Source organism: Rattus norvegicus, chromosome 2, assembly GCF_021556685.1.
Source record: "Rattus norvegicus strain SHRSP/BbbUtx chromosome 2, alternate assembly SHRSP_T2T, whole genome shotgun sequence".
NCBI classification, from domain to species: domain Eukaryota; kingdom Metazoa; phylum Chordata; class Mammalia; order Rodentia; family Muridae; genus Rattus; species Rattus norvegicus.
Genome location: NC_141535.1, coordinates 132,565,824 through 132,587,241, shown reverse-complemented (window position 1 = coordinate 132,587,241; position 21,418 = coordinate 132,565,824). Strand labels below are relative to the sequence as shown.

General features: G+C 34.7%; 1 protein-coding gene across 1 annotated transcript in view; it reads right to left on the bottom strand.

The window, feature by feature from the left end:
- Positions 1 to 21,418, bottom strand: part of Tgap1l12 (GTPase activating protein testicular GAP1 like 12) — a 376,199-nt gene that overhangs the window by 287,283 nt on the left and 67,498 nt on the right. Inside the window, exon 5 of the mRNA XM_087637245.1 lies at positions 6,075 to 6,256. The gene's annotated coding sequence lies outside the window, so the exon portion shown is untranslated. The remainder of the gene's footprint in view (positions 1 to 6,074; positions 6,257 to 21,418) is intronic.

Here is a 21,418-nt window from a genome sequence, read left to right as displayed (position 1 = left end):
CAACAATGTTAACCAGCGAGACCACCCCAGAGCTCCCAGAGACTAAATCACCAACCAAAGAGTACACATGGAGTGGCCCATGATTCCAGTCACATATGTAGCAGAAGACAGCCTGTTTGGCATCAATATAAGGAGAGACCCTTGATCTTGTGATGGCTCTATGACCCAGTGTAGGGGAATGCCAGAGCAGGTAGACGGGCGGAAGTTGGTGGGTGGGTAGGAGAGTACCCTCATAGAAGCAGGGGGAGGGAGATCGAATAGGGAGTTTGCAGAGGGAAAACCTGGAATGCAGAAAACCTTTGAAATGTAAATAAAGAAAGTATGCAATAAAAGAAAAAATAATCATAATAATAAAAAATGAACTTGCACATACTTTAGTCATTTTGTACAAAGAGAAAAATATTGAAACATGTTGCAAAGAATGGCATCATAGATATTCATCATAACAGTTTCATTCTTTTCATTTCATTATTCAAATTAGAAAATGTGTTCTCGAATAGTCTAACTCACTGCCCTGCAAACCCCAAGCATATGTTCATGTCTTTTTCAGCACTGAGATTCCAAGTGGATCCTACCACTACACCTTTTACATGTGGATAGTAGATATCAAACATATTTCCTCATGCTTCCGTAGTCAATTTTATACAGTGAACTACCTACCTCCCATTTTATTTTCCAAATCCCCTTCTGCCAAACCTATCCATTATGTCTAGGCTCAGTAAAAAAAGGACAAAAAGTGATAGCCATTTGAGAACATGATAGGGCTCTTATTATTGTTGTTGTCAGCTAGTTAGTTACTTTGTTAGTTCCTTTTCTGATTCCTAACTTTTGAAATGTGCTCAATTTCTTAGCATTCTCCTAGCCTGGTATCTCCATATCATTCATTTTAGAGACTGTGCCAACATTCAATTTTATTCCATTGTTTCCTAAGATATATTTAACTAGTTTATTACACATTTTCATAATGTGTGAAGTTATCTTTCTAACACATTTATTGATATTTCAAATCTCTTGTTCATATATGTTGATATTTTAGATGTTTCTCATTCTATATGAATTTCTCTGTTTTTAATGGATAAAATATTTGTATATTTCCTTTTTATTAATTATTTGTTTTATTTATTTATATTGCAAATGTTGCCCTTCATTCCAGTAAGCCCTCCCAGAGTTCTTCATTCCATTTCCCCTCTACTTCACTCCTGAGAGTATGTCTCGCTATAGGTTTCCCTCAATCTTTGGGCATCAATTCTCTCCACAATTAGGTACATCCTCTCCCATTGAGCCCAGATAAGCACTCCTCTGCTACATATGTGCTGGGGAGCCTGGGACCAGCTTGTGTATGCTATTTGATTGGTGACTCAGTCTCTGGGAGCTCCCAAGATCTAGGTTAGTTAACAATGTTGGTCTTCCCTTGGGGTTGCCATCCATTTAGAGGGAGGAACAAAATAATCATGGAAGACAGAGGGAAGGAGAGATCTGGTTGGGAGAGGGAGCAAATGGGGGTGTGTGTTCAGGATCAGATGTGGGGGTGGGAGGCTGGAGAGAAGCCGAGAGGGACAGCATAATGAATGGTGATGTGCAACTACTGGGAATGGGAGGTAGAAGAGCCTCTACAAAATCCCAGACACCTGGAATGGAGGAGGCTCCCAGGACTCAATTTAGGTGACCTTAGGTGAAACAACTATACAACCTGAAAAGACCACCTCCTGTAGTCAGACAGGACTCCCACAACCCACCTACAAAAATCTTGACCCAAAATTGGTCCCATCTGAAAGGAATGAAGGGACAAAAATGTAGGAGCGACTGAAAGAAAGGCTGACCCATGATGGGGCCAACTTGGGACCCATCTCATTGGTGGGCATCAATCCCTCACACTTTCATTAATGCATGTTGTCCTTACAGATAAGAACTTAATATGACTGTCCTCTGAGAAGTTCTGCTAACAGCTGACTGAGACAAATGCAGATATAATCACAGCCAAGCATTGAGTGAAGTTCAGGGACTTCTATGAACGAGTTAGGGGAAGGACTGAAGGATTCCTACATGTTCAATCAAAGTAACTGTAGAAAGTTTGAAGAACTATAAATCCATTCTATATTTTAATAAAGTATAGAATATTTGACAATTACTATTGAATTTCTTTCATCAATACTCATTTTGACTCTGGGATTTCATAAAATAGGATAATATAAGATCTAGCATTCTTAAGGAGCTGGCCTATTTAATTAATTATAATATACGTGATATTCATTTTTATTTCTGTATGCAACCACATTTTACTTTTACTTTTGTGTCCTATTTGATTTTATAAAAACAACATGGTCTGACACTGACATCACTCGACAAGAATGCTGAATTTTTTGACAACAAAATGAAACAATTTCATCTGAGAGATTAGAACATCAATTGTGGGATTGCCTCCAGCAGATTGTCTTCTGAACCTATCTGTGAGTAATTTCTTTAATCAATGATTGATGTTGGATATGCCTTTCCATTATGTACAGTGTCACTTCTCTATAAGTGGTCATGGCAAGGGAAGCAGCCAGTAAGCAGCATTTCTTCATTATCTCCATCTCAGTTCCTCCCTTGATTCTCTCAATGGCAAATTGTAGTGGAGAAATGTAAGCTACTAAACTGTTTCTTCCCCAACTTGGCTTTTTTAAAGTCAGTGTTCTATCACTGCAACAGAGAAAAAACTAGACAGAAAAGTGTTCAGGATACCTAGTCAATACTGCTGGGATAGACCTGACCGTGTTGTGCCCTTTGGTGGGATGTTCTTTTTAGATCTATGGGTTGGAAAAGCAGTTGAATGCCTGGACACTAGGTAGCTGTTCTGTAGAAAGGAGGAGTCAAGATGGGAAGCCTGACTCATAACATTTTAGAGTTATGTTTACAAATTTCTTGGAGAATTTGACAGGGAAATTTTTGTGGTATTTTGAACTAAGATCTCTGGAAGTTAATCCTGTCCTTATGGGACAACCAGTATTAATTCCAGTTATCTGTTGGTGCTGAAGAATCAGCTATGGTTAAGAAGTAACTATCAAGAGGTGAAATCTAGGAAGTACCTTCCTTTTTCAGCACATAAAATTCAGGTCCAGAAGGTACAGGACTGAATCTTGAGTTATATATAGAAATCTTTATTCGGCACTGAATTTTACCATATATAGAAATTTGGCCATATATAGAAATCTTTATTCGGCACTGAATTTTAGGGTATGAAGTGGCCATGGATTTGCATTATGAGAGAAACACTGGTGAAGGTGCAGCCTCCTTTACAAAGGATAATCTTAAAATGATCAAGTCATGGAGGGAATGTGAGGATTGACTTTAACAGAGACCATGAGAAGCCATTGGTGAAGGTGAATCCTCGGTTATGTTAGATGCCAAGATATTTGGATAACCACTTACAAAAGCAGGTATGGAATGGAGCTGTCCATAATACCATGGGAACCCAGAAGATCATTAGTGACTATAAGATGACATATACTGAGTTACGGAATTTTATTTGTAATACTGAATTTTGATTTGAACTAAGTGTAAGTGCACCCCGATTCTTTACTCTGGTAGTAACAACATATTTAATTTTCTTTTAATATTACAAGAGTCAACAAAAATGGTGTTTTGGACATTTTAGACAGAATTATAAGAACTGAACTGCTTAAATGTTTAAGTACTGTGGTACTGCTAAAGATGCCATATGTTTTATATTGTGCTATTATTATAAGATTTGGGGATAAACAGAAAACTGTAAGGTTCTAGTGTAATTGAGAAGTATTTCTGGGTCAAGGTGACAAGAGCACAATTTTACTGGTTAGTCCCTTTTAATGCAAAACAATCTGGAATCCCATGGCAAGAGGTGATCTAACTGAGGAACAGCCTTTATCTACTTGCTCTGTAGGTCAGTATGTGGGAGATTTTCTTGATCATTAATGGTACCTTTAGTACCATTACCTTTAGTTGATATCTCTGTGGACATGAGGTCCTGTTCTGTGTGAAAAGAAATCAAGATCAGGAAACCATGAAAGGAGAGTCAAGGAGTAGCATTCTTCTGAATTCTCTGCTTGAGTTCTATCTTGGCTCCTCTGAATGTTATACTATATAAGTCAATTGAACCATTTCTTCGCAAAGAAGTCTCTTCACTGGTTCATCACAACAACAGAGAAGTAAATAGGAAAGACTGAGGACTTCTGACCAAAGGGAAAAACAAACAAACAAACAGCAACAACAACAAACAGGAAAAAAGTAACAAGAAACAAAGAAAAACACAGAATATTTTTCTTCTGTTTATATTGATACAACAGCTTCCAAATAATTGATAAAATATCTTTCCAAATAATTTTACTTATCGCATAACACGAAATGTATATAGTGTAACATACTTAAAAAAGAACTATTGAGTTTCTAGTAATATGTTTTTAGTATCCCTGAATGGATTTTAAACTTGTGAAAATAAGGATATGCCATTGAGATTAAAAAATATCTTCATAATAGCTTCGGACCATTCTTGAGGACTTTTCTGCTGTGGAATTCCTACATAGTGCTTGACTAATGGCTAATTTTCAGATTTTTCAAGTCACATAGGAAAGCTCACAATAACAAAAGCCTCAAGTAACATAGAACTATACACACATACATACACATATTATGCATGTACACACAAACACACATGTTCACAGATATTTTTGTAGATACACACATTCTCTTAATTATATCTGTATTGTATGTTATCATGAAAAGTTACTATGTTTTAAAATAATGCTCCATGTTGTGTTACTTTTACCTCTGAATTCTCTCTCTCTCTCTCTCTCTCTCTCTCTCTCTTTCTCTCTCTCTCTGTCACACACATACACACACACACACCCCATACATACACACACATATATATTTATTATTACCCAGTCATGAAAATTTAATTTTATGAGTATTGTAATTAATATATACAAACTTTTTCATGTAAAATGTTAAATTAAGATAAAGAACATCTTCTGAAACTCTTAAAAACTTAAATTGTCACTTATTAATTCATACAATTTGCAGGTTGCATACATTTTTCCAAATCATTAATGTGATATTAATGTGATATGTTAAATCAAAGTCTCACTTTAGCATAATTCATTAAAACTGAGAAAAAATTGCCTGAAAGATATTAATATGAATTTACATAATACTGAAAAGAAATTCAACTTCTTAAATTTTGTTTCCACAGCAAAATTGCTGGACATCATTAATTTTGCAGGCAAATGGATGGAACTAGAAAATATCATCCAAACCTAGGTAACTCAAACCCAAAAGAATAAGCCTTGTATGTGCTCACTGATAAGTGGAAAATAGGCAAGAAGTACAAAATACTCATGATACAACCCACAGACCTTAGAAGTTTAACAAGAAGGAAGGTTCAAGTAAGGATGCTTCAATCCCACTTAGAAGGAGAAATAAAATTATCTCAGGAGGCACATGGAGGGACCTAAGTGGGAGAGGGGAGAGGGAGCAGAAAAGGGGAGCAGATTCAGGTATGGAGAGAAAACGGGGTAGAAGCCCTGAGAATGAATGGGAAGATGCAATTTCTGGGGGTGGGGGGATCCTACCAGAGACCTGGGTTGTAGAGATTCCCAGAATTTAATGTGGGTGACCTTAGGAGAAATGTCCAACAATGGGGAGAGGGAACCTGAATAGACCACCTCTAGGAGATAGACAGGGCCCCAAGTTGAGGGAACCATCCTCAAAATTTCCAACCCAGAATTGTTCCTGTCTAAAAGAACTGTATGGACAAAAATGTAGCAAAAACTGAAGGAAAGTGAGGGCTCAACTTGGGAACCATTTCATGGATTCTTTTGGGACAAACCTGACACTACTACTGATGCTATGCTGTCCTTACAATCAGGAGCATAGCATGGCTGTGCTCTGAAGAGGCCCTACCAGCTGCTGACTGAGACACATACATATATTTAGAGAAAAACATTAGACTGTGGATGGACACAGAGACTTCTATGGAAGAGAAAGGGGGAAGAATTATCTATCAGCACATAGTTATCTGTGTATATGTCTGTGTGTGTCTTTATACTTGTGTGCCATACCTGGAAATGTCAGGAGCAAGAGAACTTCAGATTGAAGCAACAGGGTTTTGACCTAATTTGGCTGCTAGGGAATTTGATGCAAGAGCAGGATTATTATCCAAGGTCCATGTCCTTAGTCCAAAACAATGACATCTTCTGGTTTTCACATATATACACAGGATCATCACATTTGGTAAAATATGCTGTAAAGCAAATAATAAAGTATTTTAAAAATTACAGACTGCAATCACTGGAAACCATAATGAAACATTTAAGATTTTAGTGTCCTTTGCTAATGATGGAAATGGTAAGCTTACTCATAATGCAATGTATTGTTTGAACATTTTATGCAAAATGACTGTTTGGGTGAGAGCTGATTAGCATGTCTGCAAATATATGTGAATATTATTTATCTATGTTCTAATTTTATACACTATCTTTGTTTGGTTGGTTTTGTTTGGTTCTGCTAATGTTTTTCCCTACAATCGTGTCTGTCTTAGAGCTGATCTTGTAACTCAGGGTCATCTCAAATTTGCAATTTTAAATCTCAAGAGCTGGGATTGCAAATATACACCAAGGCCAAGCTGCTATAGACATAAGGCTTTCTTGCCAGCAGATCACTAAGGAAATGAGGGATGTTGTTCATAACGAGGTGTTTACTCAAAAGAGGAGATACCTGTTTTCTGCCCAGAAGTCAGGGAGTGGATATTACTAATGACCTGGTGACCTTTTTGGTACCTATGGAGGTTGACCTCACAACTTTGTGCTATAGAGGCTGACCTTACTCAGAATATTTATCCCAGACTCTTCCCTCCCTAGACCTTTATTTTCAGTTCTAGCTAGTAGACCTCATTCTTAGGGAAGATGGCATGGATTTTATAGCTTGCTGATTTTTATGCTATTGGTCAGAAACCTACACTCAAGGACTTTTAGCTATAGAATCCATGCATAAGGTCATATATAATTGTAAAGGAGTTTCTAAACAATAACACCGAAGCTGTATTGTGCATCTGGAATTGGAATGATTGTTGCCTAGAAACTTTTTCCTACATTTATTGTGTTTTAAATATGTTGACAATGAATTGTACAGCATCAGATTCCCCAGGTCTGATCCAGATTGACTAGTCATGCTGGATCCAGTTTTCATTCTGACCTCTTCACAGTTTACTTTCCTGCCTGGAGACCTGCAGGGTTCTCTCACTAAGTTGCATATTCTTTTGTATCATGAAACTATTTATCCTCTTTAAGTCTGAATATAGATGACATAAACAAAGAATGAGAAAAGTAACCCGTGTGATGTTGTTTGAGGAAGCATAGTTGGATATGTTCAATTTAATACAATAGCCTTTTAACTACTGTCATCAAAAATCAAAAATTTTAATAATCAAGTTTATTATTAAGTCATATAAATTAATTGGTAATAGCTTAGAAAATAATAGCACAAGCTCCAGTTTTAAAATGTATGCTGAGATTCAGATAGTATGTAATTGAGAAAGTTGCTGGTTTTGAAAGTTGAGGAGGTATGAAGGACAGGGTCTGAAGGCAGTTGTAAAAGAACAGGAAGTTAGATCAAACCGAAGAAAACATGGCAGATTTTCCTCAATTTGATGCATACTTTTAGGGACATGAGTTGAAAGCACTCAAAGCAGCTGGGTGCTTTTTAACATGCTATTGACACCATGTCTAAGATGTCTAGTAGACTCTGACCTTAAGTTAACATATATCATTAGATCCAAACACTATGGGAAATGCAAGAATGAATTTACTTGTAAATAAGGAACGCTGAACTGATAAACGGTGCCCCAAATAGAATAAGTAAATGATAAATGTTCCGTTTCATATATTACTTTTAAATACTAATCTTTCTTCCTGAAGCAATATTAATTCAATTTATGAAAAATATTTTTCTAAAATCATCCTCTTCTTCTGGTAAAGGTTAAACAGTTTCTTGTCAAATAAAAGCATGCTATTTCTTAAATAAAAGGGCAGGTATGTTAATATAACTCGGATTTACTTGCATATATGTCTTAAGTCTTACGGGATGATTGGATGAGATGACCTTTATGACCATCAGACTTGAGATTTATGATTGTGTGATTAAATAGCTTTATGTATTCTTACTGTATATAAAAGCAAATGTCATATACCACCTCTTATTCTAATTAGTATTTTTTATTTATACAGGAGGTATTCGGTAAACAAGAATAATCCCTTTTAAAAGGGCTACATTGACTGTAATGTCTAATATAATTTGCATGTAACTTATAGGGGTCTGAAGTTTCAAACTGATTAGAAACAGACTTGAAAGTCTTACAATAGATGGGTTGATATGGATCAACACCCTACCATTCTTTACCAATTATTAGTATGTATAAAATGATTTCACTATTGCCTATCTGCAAATGATAATCACTACAGAGGACCATAATTGGTCAAAGTCTAGAGAATAAGACACTATGGAATGCTCAGAACATGTTGTCTTTATCACATCCATTCTTCAAAGGCTCAGAGATTGATGCTGAGGAAAGGATAGAGTTGAGGGGTCGGTGTCTTCTGGACACAGCAGGCCAGCTGCACATAGAAGCTCATAATGGCTGTGATAGTGTGAATGACACTAGTGCAACCTCAAGCCACAAACAAATCCCAGCATGGTGTTAGAGAGGTAAACACACATGCGAACTCCTACCATTAATTGAGGACTGTTAACTATTGCTAGTTGCTGTGAACCAGAGAGTCAGTTTTCTTTAAGAAAGTGGCCCCTGAAGCAAAGAAGTGCAGGCCAACAGGAGCCGGATGTAGATCGCTCCTGAGAGACACAGCCAGAATACAGCAAATACAGAGGCGAATGCCAGCAGCAAACCACTGAACTGAGAATAGGTCCCCCGTTGAAGGAATCAGAGAAAGAACTGGAAGAGCTTGAAGGGGCTCAAGACCCCAAAAGTACAACAATGTCAAGCAACCAGAGCTTCCAGGGACTAAGCCACTACCTAAATACTATACATGGACTGACCCTGGACTCTGACCCCATAGGTAGCAATGAATATCCTAGTAAGAGCACCAGTGGAAGGGGAAGCCCTGGGTCCTGCTAAGACTGAACCTCCAGTGAACGTGATTGTTGGGGGGGAGGGTGATAATGGGGGGAGGATGGGGAGAGGAATACTGAATGAAAGGGGAGGGGGAGGGGCTAGGGGATGCTGGCCTGGAAACCGGGAAAGGGAATAACAATCGAAATGGAAATAAGAAATACCCAAGTTAATAAAGATGAAAAAAAAAGAGAGAGAGAGAGAGAAAGTGGTCCCTGTTCCAGGGGAAATTCTCATATCCAAGAGTTGAAGGGTAAGTGCAAACTGGGTTGGATAGATTTTGAATAAGAATGGAGATGAAGAGGAAGAGGAAAAGGAGGAGGAAAAGTAATAATGAATGATGAGGAAAGTGGGTTCATCTGAGAGGAGGTGGCAGAGATATAAATATAATTATAATACATTGTATACAATTCTCAACTAATAAAAACAGTACTCCAATAGAAAGAAGTCTTCCTGTCCTTTAACACATAATGTTATGAATATTGAATAAAGCATAATATATTAAAATATGTCTCCAACTAAGAATTTAAAATTTTAGACATCCATTAATAAGATTAATTATATTTCTATTTTAATTTCCTAGAAGAAAACAGAGCCGGGAGCAAGTGCATGTCAGGGGAGGAGTAGAGAGATTTACTCTTTGTTTCAACTTCCTTTTCATATTAAATTTTAATTTATTCTTATCTTATTTTATTTATATTTGTGTAGGTTTTATCCTGTATGTATGTCTATGTGACACTTGCATCCCTGGTATCCAGGTGGGCCAGATGTCATTAGGTATCCTGGACTGGAATCAAAGAAGTTTGTAAGCTGCCATATAGATGCTGGGAATTGCCCCTAGGACGCCTGGTAACAGTAGCAATTGCTCTTAATTTGCTGTGTGATCTCTTCAACCATTTCATGTTGTCTCTACTTTTACAGCCTCTTCACCCAACACTGCAAGAATAATAGACGAGGAAAGGTAAATCAAGCCGCCTCAGACCTGTAATTCCAGCACCAGAAGTACTCCAGCAACAAAAGACTGTTATGGTGTTTGAGATCAAAGTACACTCCATCGTTGGCATTAAAAAAAACCTTAAAGGATATCAGAAGCTTTGTTTGTTCCAGAGATTGACATATTGCAATTATGCATAGTATAGATTCGATCTATATGTTTAAAATAACATATTGATTTCTACATACCACCACAGTATTTATATCCCATCCTTAGACTGCCTTTATAGAGTATAATTTTCACACGATGGTGAGTCACATTATTTAAAAAACTTAAATGTATTTTGTACATACATGTGGAATAACTATTTTATAGGATAGGTATATAAATAACAATGACTAAGGAAGTTATTGCTTAATACCTTTGCCTTATCTTTAATCTGCTATAATGAATTATCTTAGATTTAATACATAAATATTTTCTTTATATCATTTGTGAAACTAGAAGTTCACATCAAAACACTGGAATAATTCATTTTCATGTACTATTCGTGTAAAAGTGAGGTCACTTTCACATAGTAGAACCCTATTCCTGAAGGCATCATTCTCTTTGGTTATAAGACACAGAGACATAAACTTCAAACCGAACAAAAGGACTCTTTTCTTACATATTAGCTTACACTGTGTTATACAAACCAGAATGGGAGAAAATTTCTGTAAGCAGGTGTTCGCTAATGGAAATCTGAGTACAAATTCATAGAGGTCGGAGGGGTCTGCTGACTTCAAGGTGAAGAGCAACAGAAACTGTTGGTAATGCTGAGTGAGTCTCAAAGACTGACAAAGTCTCCAGCTGTTATTCTGAGAACTTGGAGTTCACACATCTGTGGGTACAAACTATGGCAAAGGTAAGCTTCAAAAGTGAAAGTGATTTCATGTCGACATCCTATACCCTGTGCAGGTCTCTGCCTGACTCATTAAAGGCCATTCACTCATGTTGTAAGTACAGCTCTTTCACACGTAGTTGACATGTAGATTTCAGACTAACTAAAAGCACCCATATTGAATTTTTAAAATATATATGTATGCATTATCCATTATCTGGCTATTAACAAAGTCATGGACTTAACATCTGGCCTGTAACTTGATCATATTGGTATCTAAGAACAACCTTTAGGGGGCTGGAGAGATGGCTCAGCAGTTAAGGACACTGACTGTTCTTCCATAGTTCCTGAGTTCAATCTCCAGCCACCACATGGTGGCTCATAACAATCTGTAATGGGATCTGATGCCCTCTTCTGGTGTGTCTGAGGCTACAGTGTATTTGCATACATAAAATAAATAAATATATCTTTTAAAATAAATAAAACCAACCAGTAGAGAGACTGTCTTCCATAGAAATCACAAATAGTCATAATACCTATCATTAATCAATGCAATAATTAGGAAAGCATTTTGTGTAATCATCCTCAGATGGACTTTCCTACATATAACAACAAAATTCAAAGGCAGTTAATGTCTATGTTACAGCTTTGGCATAAATTATACTAATTACCAAAGTCCTGAAATTCTTCTATTGCAGCTTAGATTTAAAAACTACTGAATATTTGATTAGCCCAGGTATGTTTCATTTTCAAAATTTCCCTATTTATAGTTGCACTTTACCCCAAATCCATCTGTTCCTCATTTTAGAATTTCACACTAATGTTTATTATAATCTAAACATACTGTTGTTTGCTGTCCCCTGTAAGCACTGCTACAGATTATGTGTAAGCGTTACATATGGCTGTGTCCCAGGTCCTTGTCCTAGAAGTATCATCCAATAAACGTCTGCTGTGTGAGAATGAAACTAGGATTACTTTTTAATAAAACATTTTATTGATATTTTACATCCGTATGTGAGTTCATTGTTCATCATACTATATAGTAAGTGATAGTTCCCTTATGTATTATAAAACTGAACAGACCCTCAGAAATGTGACATTATTGTCATTGAAAGGAGTTAGAAGGAAAGTCTGGATAAAATTCTCTTCGTGAGAAATGTATATATGCTCTGAATATCATCACAACAAATAACTCAGTAGGAAACTCATTATATACAGTTATTTTCTGAGTAGTAGCATGGAGCAAATAAAGCTAGCTTCAGTTAAATTTTTGCAAATAAGTTTTACTTTAATAACCAAGAGAATTAAGCAAACTCCTTTTTCGTAAGTTTTAGAGAAAATCTAAGTTTGTAAGTTGTTGGGAATTATGCTATGTAATTAATATATGACATTGTTCTAAACATTTAATGAAATAATAATTTGTATTTTTTACAGGTATTGCATTGTAAAATCCTTAGTAAATACTTGCATTCTGATGACCAACCTTAATTAACACTAACCAGCACTTTTATCTGTAAGTTACTAGTTTAATGGTCTAGCGAAAAGTATATATTTATGATTAAGATTATATTAAAAGTAAGCTAATTATGTTGCTTCTTTTACACAGTACTTTAGGATGGTCAGTCTGGCCTAGTAGTAATCTATATATAGTCATACAAAGTGCAAGACATTGATAACCATGACTAATATTAATTACCAAATAATGAAAGGTTACATACATAATGCTTTCAGTTTAAATTTCAATTAATGTAAATTCTTCTCTCAGTCAAGTATTTGATGAACTCTAACAAGTGTCAACTACTATTCTAGGCCATAAAAACTTAGCAATTTGAATGTGTAATTTCATAAAAAATATGAGCAAGCAATAAAATGTGCTGCATCTGATTATTGTGAGTGCTATGAATATGTACTATGAGAGTTTATTGATCATGTATTGACTGAAGGGGGACAGTGTTTAAGCAAAATAACATGCAATAATGAAGAAGCCATTTAAAGTTTATTTATGTCTTGTAGCACAGCTATTAGAGAATATATATAAGCAAGGAGAGAAGCAGTATGAAACACCAGATTTCTTTTCAGTGTTGTCTAAGACAGATAAAGAAACACATAAAGTAACCACTTGTCCATGATGTATCTGTGATCACCTTAATGGTATAGAGTATACATAACCTTTTCCCATTTAATAAAAATAAGATAGTTACATATGAATTATAAACAAATAACATAAAATGATGTCTTTATTTACAATCAAAATAATTCTAAGTGATTCACAGAATAAGATGGGACTTTGCAGGATAGAAATGTTAGTCTCTGTACCACATAATTATTAAAAACAATCCATGCTAATGCTAGCTATGCACTAGCAATGCAGTCTTCTTTCCCCCATTGGGCAATGCAATTGAGGTCCTCTGATTAGTCTGCTGCCAAACTGCCAAGCCATCAGTCCCCTGTAGCTAGCCTATACCACTGAGTCTAAAATCCTAGCCCCATAAAATGAAAACTCCAGAGGCTTGAAATTTATCAGCCAGATATATAACAGTAAAATTTCAACCCCCAAAATGCCCACACAAAGAACTCAAAACTCAATTGTTACAGATACAAGCTGCACACCTAGCCTGGACAGATGTGCCCTACATTATTTAATTATCTATCTCAGGAATCCCCAAATACTTATGGCTCTTAGGACCACATAGTTCTGGTTTATCTTCTTCCTCCAATTTCTCTCTGTTCCTACCCCTTTGTTTCTCTCTCCCCTATCTAAAACTTTCAGACCTGCCCCCTCCTTCCACCACTCAATCACAGGCTCTCGTTTTATCTGAATAAGATTTTACCTGACCTCACCTGAGTATGGGCACCCCTTTTTGATGAGGCAGATAAAACAGACAGCAATCTACAAGTCTCTTCATATTTCAAGATATTAACAAAACTTGCTATTAAAATTATTCAATAGGTTAGGCTTCTTAAAGGTTGTTTCAGCATAGTCTCCCCTTTTCTAGAGAAATATGGACATGATACAATGTTACTCTCTGTGAAAAAGAATAGCATGCATGCAAACCCACACCCATAAAACACGCATGCCACACCATTTACTGGCATTGACTTTGAATGTAGGGAAATTCATATGTTCGTGACAGTTTGCAGTTTTACCTGTGAGGTTGGACTGGGAGGTGGGAATCTACTGTCTATTTCTATTCAAGCCCATGTGACTGCAGATAAAATACATTGGACTACCTTAAGCAGGGCAGCTACAGGACCTCCATTTGTACTATAAGAGTACAAAAGAAGCCACCTCTGTTCTTTGGTTTTCCTAGAGGCATTCTGCCAGTTGATGATGTACACAGATAACAGCAGTACCTGAGACTAGAAGGATGGATGAGAGGAATAGGTCATAACAGTGTCCTACAGCTGACACAGGGAGACCCAGCTATTATACTAGAGAGTGCTCTTGAAAGCACCATCCTGTCCTGCACGTGCCTTGTCCTTGTGCAGACCACATCAATGGCTAATATTAAAAGCTGTTTTGTCCCTACTGCTTCCCAGTAGGATCTGCTCCTTTGGAGAGAAGCAAAGCAGGTAGCAGTTGGTAACACATAAACAAGCTTGAAATAAAACCTTGCATTGAAATAACATGATCATGAAATATTTGACAGGAGCCAGGATTTTAATTAAAAGTTATATTTTGCAGTCACTGATCTGGACTGAAAAAAAAGTTAGTTTGTTTTCTCAAAGTAGAAACCAAGAGAAACTTCTCCTATAGATTGGAATGGAAGTTTAGGAGTGTGGGGTGTAGGAGAAAGGGTTTTGAAACAGTTGGCCATATACATTATTGTGGTCTAATATCACTGATGAGAATAATGGGGACAGATCACATCAGAATTGTTTTATCAGTAGAAAGAAAATTGGGTTACTTATAAATTAATATGAATTAGTCTCTCTCTCTCTCTCTCTCTCTCTCTGCATGTGTGTGTGTGTGTGTTTGTGTGTTTCCATCTGGGTCCTTAAGAAATGTTAATTTTGTAGCAAATATATCCTGCTACATGAGTGCTAAAATACTACAGATAATCAGGAGAGCCCACAAAACATTAATGCATGGGACACTTGGAGGTAAATTTGGTTTTCAGTCTGTCTGTCACTGTCATCAAATAGAATAAGAACAGGTCATTGAAAAAGTGACTTCACCAGGTAAACACCAATTGATTCCTCAAGATATGAGACCAAATCCACAAAATATAATGAGTAGTTTTCATATAATTGAATATACATGTTCTGCCTATTTTGATGCCTAACCATTTCTACTTGGGATTGGCTTATATAGAATTTATGACTTATCAGGAGTCAAATATGTACAAAGAACACCAAGTTCCTTACAGTTATTTCATTATAATGCTTAAGGCCTTGTTAGTACTGTAAGAGAAAACAGTGAGTCATACAAAACCAGTTTCTAATTAATGTATATAAGAATAACATTTAATATTAAATTCCCAGCAGCATCTGTTGATAGACTTAGAAAAGGTTAATTAATAAATACGTGATATGTATTATATGTTCAATAGCCAAGAATGAAAATTTTAAAGTATAAAATGACGAGGAGTGGTGCCATGATCCGAAACAGTCTGGCTTCCACAGAATCAACACACGTCAGCAGAAGCAACCAGAACTAGCCTGGAAGTCAAGAGTTCTCTGCAGTGCTCTCAACAAAGTGAAGCTCAGTGAAGACACAGACCAAGGAAGCATTGCAAGTCTAGCTATGCAAGCATACTAGAACTGCCTGTTGAATCCTACTTATAATTTCTCCAAACATCATGTGTCCTACCATGGACCTTGCCTCATCAAAACACCATGTGATTCTGCATCACATAACACTACCAGAAAATTCTACTTTAGCCCTGGCTTTCTACACTCTCTTTAGGCTAGCCTCAAATTCAGGGACCCATTTGGCTCTTCCTCCCAAGTGATTGGATTAGAGACAAGAGCCAACTACCAGGCTCCATTTACTATGATTTATGGCATTAGAGCACTGAATGGCAAATATTACATAGACTATGACTATGTTGAGATGATTTAGCAAGGCATGGGTAGAAATGAGAATACCAATTATATACTGATGCATTTTGGACCTAAAATTTCTCAAATGTATTCTGTGTGCCAGTTATTGTATGACATATTTATATAAGATTCAGCTAATTTAGTCTTTGAAAAAAGTTCAGAATTATGAAATCTTATCCTCACAAATTATCAATAGAGTACAAAAACCTTACAGCCTTTAAGTAAACATACCATCAATATGTTAGTGAAAGGTAATAGGAAAATTACTTCAAAGAATAAATTTTAAGTTTGGTACATAAATCATATATAGACATGAAGTACTGGGTATTTTATATCTTATATATAATCTATAATTAGAAATCAGAAACAGTCACATAAAACTGTAACCAGGAGAATATCCTTTGCTAACCGTCTACCAAGATTCAGGTATTTGGGTATATTGGATAAATTTCACTCATCTAAAGTGAAACCTTGGAATGTGTTAATCACAAAGCTTCCAAGGTGCAGTTAAAGCTCTGGTCACATTAAAGAGTACCATTAGCTCTTATAAAATTTGAGTAATGAAAGAGTGTCTTGTTCTCGTCTTCTTGACTACATAAACTAGATAATAGATGGGAAATGTCTTCAAAACCTGTTTGATTCTATAAAACTATATGAACACTAACTGACAATGGGGTTTTATTTTTTTCAATAATAAAGCAATAATTAATCAAGGATGACAATTATAACATCATATGTCAGACTGGCAAAGATTCAATAAATAATGTAAGAAGAAAAACTGTGCAAATCAATAATTTTTAATAGAACGATGGAATGACAGGAGAGGAAAGTAAGAAAATAAAATTAAAGAAGTGATATCAAAAATTATTTTGAAGTAGAAAATAGTAGTGCAATAATATGAAGAAAGACATTTCAATTCAGAAGTTATCTAAATTTTATTGGCATCTTATTTTATCAAAGAATATAATACTGTATACTATTTGACTGTACTACATATAAAAAGGTAAATCAAATGGTAATGGAATAAATGGTTTTCAGAATGTAAAAGAAATTGTTAATTTAATGCCATAGAAATCTATGTATAGAAGCCATTAGTAGGAAAGCCTGGCTATCTATATTATACAGTTTATCAAATATAATATGAACATTTTCTAATTTAAAAATTAATAAATTGTAATAAATACCATGAACTAAAAGCTGGAAAATCCAAGCTATAATTTGGTAATATGTAAATCTAAATTTAATACACCCATGCATACATATACACACATGCATACATACATACAAGCTTACATACATACACACATGGATACATACATATGCATGCATGTATACATATATATGCATACATTCATATGAATGCATATGTACATAAAACAAGTTCTATAGCTTGGGGTAGCAGAGGAGAAACCCTTAATGGGATCTTGAATTGGTTAACAAAGGACTCTCTGACCACCAAAGATTGATTGCTGTGTGTTGAGAATGTGTTAGCCTTCCTGCCCTGTTGATTCTTTGTAGAAGTTGTACACAGGTTTCTCTGTCTGTGATACACACTTTTGAAGCACATTCTGGCCTATACAGCACAATAGATAACAACAGCGAGGGCAGATAGGTGACCTAATTCATAATCTAGTCAAGCTTTAAGAGTTTTGTTATCTATCACATACTTTGGGGGCTTGAATACACTCTATTGCCAACAGAGCCTTTTATACTAATGACAGCTTCAAAGCTTAAACAGTCTGATCCCTTTAACTAATCTTTATTTTTATAGTCCCAGAGTATAATATTTCTAGTAAGGAAAAATTTAAAAAAAATTTTTGATTAGTTATTTGCTCAACATCTGCAACAGTTTGCCTGAAAAAAATATTACATATAGTGTCTATTTGTAGTGCTTTAATTTGCAGCAACTTGTATTTTTAATCCCTTCACATTTTCAAATTTAGATCTGTATTTTCCTACTAACATTTTTAAATTTAGGGTTATATTTGCACTGGTATTTATGAATCCTCACAGAAAATAAATGACTTGCTGATATTTAAAACTTGTGAAAACTCTCATATCCAGTCCTTTTCAATCCAATATACTTATTTTAATTCATGGAATATATATATATATATACATATATATGTGTGTATATATGTATACATATATAAAAACATAAAAGTATTAAGCATAATCAAGATTTAGATTATAGCAATGTGTATTGATTTGCTAACTCTGAAGTGTTTTACACCCAGTGGACTTACTTCGTATTGAGGACAGTCATAAATAACTTTAACATATTCCAATGTGATAAGAAGGAACTGTGGATTGGGTCATTGTGGAATTACAGTCCCCTGCTTAATGATTGCAGAAAATTGCCTGGCAGTAGAACAAAGAGAAAGAGGGCGATGTGGTGAATGCTGGCTAATTAAACCAGTAATTGCTTCTTGTTGTGCACCCAGATAATGTGCCCCTGATAATTTTAAATGGAGTCTTGGAGCAGCGCTCCTGAATGGGAGGCTGTGCCAGTTACAGCTCTTCTACATACGACTCTCCTTGTGCTTAGAAGGTGGCCTACTTCTCAAACTCCTGTGTCCTGCATGATTAAAAACAAAAACACAACAACAAAACCAGCAGCAGGAAGAGTTCTATTCTTAGCTATGTAGTTATCAGACAGTAATTTTGTTATGCCTATTTTTTATCCCTCAAATTTAGTCATGCTATTCATTTGAAGTTGAAAATTAAATGCTCTAACAGGAGAGATCACACATATATTTTTCTGTGGACATTTACAATATTAAAATGTATTTATTTCAAATATGTTTTCACAGCACCAAACTTATTTCATATGCATGTTCTCCTGGTACTGGGCTTTTAATATCACAATTAACATTCAATTTCACTTATGTGCACTTTAAAATTATTCATCCTATTTCTCAGAATACATATATTTAATAATGTATCATAAACTAGAGTCAAGTAATTTTATATTTTTGAGTTTTAATATTTGTTTTATATACATATATATGTATATATAACATACACATATATGTATACATACATATTATACATATACATATATGTATACACACATTATATATATATATATAATCTTATAAAGCTTCTGACTTAATTCACCTTTATATGTTTTCCAGAAACTCTAAATTTTACTCTCTATGGTATAATCCTAATAATGGACTTACGTTACTTAAGAAAAAATTCAGTTTTGAATGCTGTATTGGACAAAAAAATAAAATGCTTTCTTCTTGAGGTTTCCCATATTTCATGAGGCGTTATAAACTCTGTTTTCTCTTAATATCTTATTACTTTCTGATAGATTTCAGTCATTTTTCTATAGTGAAATATATAAGGTTAATTATGATGTAGGGAAAACCAGTATGTTTTATTTATTTGCCATTTCTATAAATGAAATTACCAGTTAAGTAAAATTAAATGTTACAGTATATCATTATATTTATATGTCGCTATTGTAATCAAATATTGGATTCTGAAATAATATTCTTTACGTATCATTGCCACATCAAATAAAAGAGTATGCTGTATTTGAAGGTGCAATTTTCTCAAGAGTCAGGCATAATTACTAAGAAAATATCTCACGTGACTAAAAGGCATTGACATTTAAAATCTCCTAGTCTACATTACAATTTTATCATATATAATACTTATGAATTATATATATAATTTTTCACTCTTTGTTTACTTACTTTTAAAGATAAGATCTCATTACGTGTGATATGTAAGACTCAAAATTGTGGTCTAGAAACTCATGTATAGGATTACAGATATTTGCTGCTACAAATGTTCATTCTCTCTCCCTGAAGTAAATGGCATTTAAGATTTGCAAATATTTAATATTCTCCCTTTCCCCATAATTAATCCTGAAATTAAATGCATTCTTAATGTTGACATGAAAATATATCCATGATATGTTCCTGGAACCATATGATAATCATGTTTTGGAAAACAGGAAGAAAGGACCAGTATCTTATTGGTACTTTACAGATCTGCATTTTACAGCACAATCCATAGCATGTATTTTAATTTAAAAAAAATGATCTGGAGACATATCATTCATGTTGACCATAAGTTCAGATGAATTTTATTATGTGTTCTGTTATATGTAAAGAATGCAGAAAATATCTTCTGAAGAAAGTAGAAACTGTAAATTTCATATATCTGAATATGCAATTTTATGCAGAATTCATATAAACTCGGGTGAAGAGAAAATCCCATTAATGTACAAAGGCAAATTTTAATGGTATTAATAAATAATACATATTAATAACAAATTAAATGTGTTTTGTGTTTATGAAAACTCGTTGAAAACCTAATTGATTAGAAATATTAGAAAATACAGTGATAAAAGGAACAGAGTCAAGTTTGAATACAAGGAAATTCTACATGATTTGACAGTTTAGAATACATCATTAAGGACTTCGAGGCCATGTACAAAACTTAAACTACATATGCTGTTACTCTATTTCTGTGCCTTTCAACCTTTCTAATGCTGCAACTTTTTAATACAGCTCCCTCATTGTACAATGACCCCTAACCATAAAATTACTTCTGCTTCTACATCATAAATGTAATTTTGCTATTCTAATGAATTGTAAATATCTGGAAAACAGGACGGTCTTAGGCAATTGCTGTGACGAAGCTTTGAACACCCAAGGGAGTCACAAACACAGAGTGAGAATCACTGTTCCATATGGATTAATATATAAATATAATGGCCTGGGGACCATACCATTCAGATGGCCTGAAGTTTAATCTATTAAGGTCTGCCATGTATAAAAAAATGCAAAACAATATCTTCTAAGGAATTAAAAAACTATAATAAACAGCATATACTATAATAAGCAAGATATTCATATATATACTGTTCTATCAATCTATACATATATATATGTATACATGTTTGTATATAATTGCAGATGTTGACATTGATCTAAAATAGCCAATATATACTGTATATAAAATCAAGATGTATGCATTTTCCTGTTTATGAGTATTTTCCTTTCAATGGTTTTTCCCAAATTAACATTTTAAAATTATATTTCTCTGAGAAGAGGAGAAAAACTTATATCTCTCACATGATATGTGCTTTGTATTACTCTTTCCTGTTCTACAGCATTCAGCACTTGGAGACTCGTTTTATTGTTACTGCCTTTTATTATGAGAAGTCGGACCATCAGATTACACTGCAAGTGTACTTGTGTGAGAAGACTATTTTATACCATCCTTTGTTTGAAACATTTCATCAATAGGTATTTTAACAAAAACAACAACAAAAAAAATCAATGAAGCACTTTATTAAGTAGAACAAGGGTGTTCTCAGCAACAAACCATAATTTTTCTGTTCACATGAATGTTCGTTAGAAAGCATTTGCCAGTAAGAATGGAATGTTATTTAATAAAA